Source organism: Hevea brasiliensis, chromosome 7 (assembly GCF_030052815.1).
Source record: "Hevea brasiliensis isolate MT/VB/25A 57/8 chromosome 7, ASM3005281v1, whole genome shotgun sequence".
NCBI classification, from domain to species: Eukaryota; Viridiplantae; Streptophyta; class Magnoliopsida; order Malpighiales; family Euphorbiaceae; genus Hevea; species Hevea brasiliensis.
This window is the reverse complement of record NC_079499.1, coordinates 6,888,102-6,893,715: the sequence shown is the minus strand read 5'-3', so window position 1 is coordinate 6,893,715 and position 5,614 is coordinate 6,888,102. Positions and strand designations below refer to the sequence as shown.

Here is a 5,614-nt window from a genome sequence, read left to right as displayed (position 1 = left end):
ACCAGATTATATCCGACTACACGAGATACATGGCAGGGCCACAGGGCATATCCAACGGCACCTGGTGGGTTTATTCGTTGAACTAGTATATGACGTGGGCGGATGTGATTTGCCGGAAGTTCGTGGAGTCTTGTTGTCCGCCACGAGTTTGGCACGTGGCCTAAGTTGCTCCTATGGGACACTTGGGAGATATTGTGGGGTATGGTTTTGCCTCTTCAAGCAAGGGAAGGGCGAATCTGTTGGAATTTCTAGTCAGAATGCGAGGAGGGAAGGGAAAAAAAAACATACACGGTTGAAAGAGCAAAGGAAGAAGCAATTGAGTGAGCAAGCAATGTCTTGCTTGCAAAATAAATAGAGATATAAATTAACAAAATTAAACTGATTTATAACAATTTAGCTTTTTTTTTCTATTTAGTTAGTAATATTTAAAATTTTTAGTTTTTATTATCAATTTAGTTATGTATAAAATTTAACTGCTGCAACTAAACTAACTATTTAAAAAAAAAAACTAGATTTTAATCTTAAAAAATTGTTGGGATTAAACTTACCCGTATGATTTATTTAATTTTGGAAAGAATTTATACTTTCATGTTAAATTTCTTTAATATGTATGTTTTGGATAGGATGAGTAAAAGATCGATTTTGATTTTGAATTCAATTTAAAAATTGAATAAAATTAACTTATAGAAATATAAAAATTAAATTGAATTGAAGTTAAAAAAAAAAAACCAAATCCATCTGAAAATCTTTGATTTTGTGATACTTCAAAAATTTGAGAAATAAATGAACAATAAATTTAATTATTTTAATGTTATAATAACATTTTAATGTTATTTTAATGTTATATATACTTTAAAAGATCAAATATAGAGGTGTACTATTCTAGTTTGGAGTTTTTTTAGGAACTATAATCAAATTAAAATTTTGATATTGGTTTAGTTTGGTTCTTCGTTATTAATAATGTAATATTTACTAATAAGATTTTAAAATTATGAATTAAATATATATATAGTATAATAATATATTTATAATTAAAAATTATGAAATAAATTAATGTATTTATAATTAAAATTATTAAAAAAAGTAAAAAAATAAAATAAAATATTAAATTATATTTATAATTAAAAATTATGAAATAAATTAATGTATTTATAATTAAAATTATTAAAAAAAGTAAAAAAATAAAATATAATATTAAATTATATTTAATATAAAATTATATATATAAATATATAATTATATTGAAAGCATATAATATATCTAAAAAATTATAAAAAAATATATATATAAATTTAATTTTTAATTATTAATAAAAAATTAAAATTAAATTAAAATATCAAAATAAATTTAATTTAATACAATTATTTTTAATTTAATTCAAAATTAACAGTATTGATAGTTAAGATTATAAGAGCTAAATAATATAAATAATTAAAATTTTGAACACTAAACAATATAAATATTCATAATTAAACACAAGTTGGCTTAGCTTTTTACTTTTAATAAAAAGGATTAGGGAGTTTAATTTTATAAAATATAAAAATATTTTAATTTAATTTAAAAAAAATTAAATAATTAATTTTAACAAATCACAGGGATTAGCTTTGAAGTTAAAAAACCTTCCCGATTGGCTGAGTTCCACTTTAGCCGCCGTCTCTCTGTGGCTGCTGAATGAAGTTGAATAAGCATTCCCAGCAGAATAATTGTACAGAGATTTCGAGCACTGAGAATTATTCCCTTCTCTGGCTTTTTTATTATATGCCTTATTGAGGGCTCTCCGTCACTAGAAAATGACCGACTGCTTGACCATTCATTTTCTATATTGCCCCCTTTCTTCAAGCCCTAAGCAAAGGAAGGAAGCCGCGGGAAAAGCTTTATGAAAAAGATCTCCGTGCTCCTCTATCTGTCTCAAAATCCTAATAATATTTAGTTAACCAAATTAACGAAATTAAACTGAATTAAAATAATTTAGACTCTATTTATTTTATAAAATATTTTTTAAAATATTTTTTTATATTTTTTTATATTTAAAGCACTAAAAAAGTTAATTAATAAAAAATATTTTTTTATCAAAAGAAAAATTAAATTATTTTTAATAAAAATAATTTTTTTAAAAAAATTATTTTTTATTTATATGTGGTTATACTTATACATATATAAAATAAATATATATTATTAATTTAATATTATAAATAAATAATAAAAAAAATATTTTTCATAAAATTAACAGAGTCTTAGCTTAATATTTTATTTAGTTGATAATATTTAAAATTTTTAGTTTTTATTATCAGTTTTGTTATATATAAAGTTTAATTAACTGTTGTATCTAAACTAACTGAAGTTTAATTATAAAAATTTGTTGGGATTGAGCTTAGGCTTTTATTTATTTAATTAGTCATTTTACTTGCAAGTTGCATGAATTATTTATTATTTTATTTTTTAAATTAATTTATTATGTGTTTTAATATTTTTTATTTTCATAATCATATTACAATATTTTGTTTTGATAAAATTTTTAATTAATTATATTTTTATTTAAAGTGTTGATAAATAAATAATTTATTATTTTTATTCTTTTTAAAATTAATTAACATAGTCATATATTAATAAAATAATAAATAAAATGGGAAAAAAATTATGTTATGAAGATTTTTGAAATATTATTATTAAAATTTATGGATTTTAATTATGAGAAATGTTTTTAAAGTTATATATATAAGGAATGTTTATAAAATATGCGTTTAAATTTTATAAATAATTTTCTAATATATATATATAATTTTTTCATAAAACAGTTAATCATTTTTTAAAATTTAACTGAAAATTCATTAAAAAATTATAATTTTTTAGAGATATATGGTCAATATGATAAGTATAACTTTATAATATTTGAAATTGTAACCTTAAGAGTTTTAAAAATTCTTAAAGATATAATAAAAAGAAAATTTTAGTAATTAAAATTTAAAAACATTTAAATGATAAATTAATATTTAATATGATAAGATAATTTTTATATAAAAAATTAAAAAATAGGGGTTTTATTACATGGTAATTTTTTAAACCTCTTTATTAGTATAGGTGGCACACTATGGTAAAGTTTTTTGGATAATTATTATCCTTTTTTTTAAGATAAGATTTTAGTGATTGAAATTTAAAAATATTTAAATAAGAGATTAATATTTAATATGATACGATAATTTTTATATATAAAAAAAATAAAAACTTTACCGCATGGCAATTTTCTAAAATAGTGACACACTGTATTGACATTATTTTAAAGGCTTAGCTTTAATATATATATAGATTTTAGAAAGAATTTATTTATTAACAATTGAAATTAAATTAATTATTAATTTCTCTTGAATACTGAGAAAATCTCCCTCTTTTTTCCTATTTAAAATTTTCATGATTATTATTTTTATAATTTTTAATTATAATTTTTAAATATTAATAGAATATATATAAGTAATATTTTTTTTTTACAATATATAAGATAATATTTTTTTAGTATGCTTACAAAAATATTATAATAAACAATCTGCGCACAAATACCAAGTTTTTTTAAATTCAGGCTATAGTTCGACAAATTATAATGATTGTGATTGGAAAGCAAGCTGCAATTTCATCGATCAAGTTCATGAATCCTGGTAATTATAACTCAAGGACTATTTTAATGATCCACAATAAACCAGCTGGGCAGCTACAGACCGCAAAGTTTGCTTTAACAGGATTTTAATTTCCCTGTGACAGGAAATGGATCAAAGTTAAGGCCGGATCTAATAACTGCAATTACAACTAAAACTATAGAAACCTTATCCTTTTACCCCTCTTCCCAATCCCTGGGCAGGAAATTGATTAGGATCCACAGGCAGAAGTTTATCCAACCCCATGCGCAGCTATTGATATTTCACCATCACCAATATCTCTCCTGCTTTCTCCTCCATTGTTTAGCTTCTTTAACTTAACTCCACGACTGCTGTCAGACTGATGACACGGCTAGCATTCAGCCTCTCACCATTAATAATGTGTCCACGACCACTGCATGGCCTCCTGCAAGTATGGCCTCCACAAGGCCTCTCACGCCAGTGTCCTCGTTCCCCAACTGGTTTCAGGAATTCATCAATGCTCATTGACTACAAGAAAGAAACATATTTTCAAAGATCCCAATTCCAACGAGAGTCAGACTCAGGCATGCCTATTTCATTTTACAATTTTTTTTTACCAAATTTCACATGAAAGAAATTGCAGTGTCCATTACCTTACGGATTTTCTCTTCCTTTTCAAAGTCATCTTTCCTAAAGGAGTGACTTACAAAATATTTGTCGAAGGGACATTTTTTATCAGGTAAAATGAGGTAAAGACAAAAAAAGCAGCTTGGATGCTACTTTAAAAGAAGTTCCACCTTAGCAAAGCGTCCAAGCTGCTTCTCGTCCCATCCCGCAAACAAACACTCCTTTGTGTGTCTATATATATATATATATATATATATATATATATATATATATATATATATTTTAAAATCCACCTGTTTGAAAAAAAAAGCACAAATGTCTGGAGAACAACGATGCAAAGAAATCGGATGAATTAATATACACTCGTCACATATCTGTCTAAGATGACCCATAAAAGAACTCGTTTAGCCACCATCTTGATGGAAAGGTTATCTTGAGTCTTTTTCTCCACAAGCTACATCGACTCATAATCTGTGTGTGTGTATATATATATATCATAAAATAATTTTTTTAATTATTTTTTAATTCTTATCTATTGTATGATAAATTAATAATTATATATTTATATTAATAATAAAATAAATAATATAATATATACTCATTTCAAATATTAATAATGATGGTTAAATACCAAATGCTCATTAGCTCTTAATTCATTAATAATTAGTAATTAGATTATCAAATATTTTCAGCTTTTCATTGCATAATAACACCCAAAGGGCTACAGAGTATAGGGAGACAGCACAAAGCCCAAATGCCAAACAATCAGATTTAAACTGCATAACAACTCTCAACCACAAATTATGTTAGGGGGAAAGTGAGTGGGGAATAAATAAATATAAGAAAAAATAAATAATTATTTTATTTTTATTTTAAAAGAGGTATAATAATAAAAGGTAAGAATAAATAAAGGTAAATTTTATTTTTATTATTTTTTAAATTTTGAATAAATAAATAATTATTTTACTCGTATTTAAAAAGAGTTATAATAATAAAGAGTAAGAATAAATAAAGATAAGTCTTATTTTTATTATCTTTCGAATCTTAATTTTTTTTATATCTTAAATTAAGGTCTAAAGAATGATAAAAAAAGAGACATAAAAGTTATATATATATATATATATATATATTCCTTAAATTTATTCATTTTTTATTTTTTTCAAACATAAAAAAATATATTTTATCTCTCTTTAAATTTTCATTAATTCACTCATTTTCAAACATAAATTTTTTTTTTGTTTTATTATAACTCTCTTTACTTTTTTTATTTTTTATATTTTCTTACCCTTTCATTAGTTATGCTTCTCTCTGTCCAAAAAACCGAGCAAGGCCGATATAAAAAACATTATAGAAAACAATGCTTGGTTAAGATATTCCACCAA

The 5,614-nt window shown here is 23.0% G+C and overlaps 1 long non-coding RNA gene across 1 annotated transcript; it reads right to left on the bottom strand.

The window, feature by feature from the left end:
* Window positions 1-3,620: 3,620 nt before the first annotated feature.
* LOC131181645 (uncharacterized) lies at window positions 3,621-4,493 on the bottom strand. The gene is made up of 2 exons (XR_009150147.1): window positions 4,259-4,493; window positions 3,621-4,133 (listed from the first exon to the last, which is right to left on the bottom strand). It is a non-coding gene; the product is annotated as an uncharacterized LOC131181645 (long non-coding RNA).
* Between the last annotated feature and the right edge of the window lie 1,121 nt (window positions 4,494-5,614).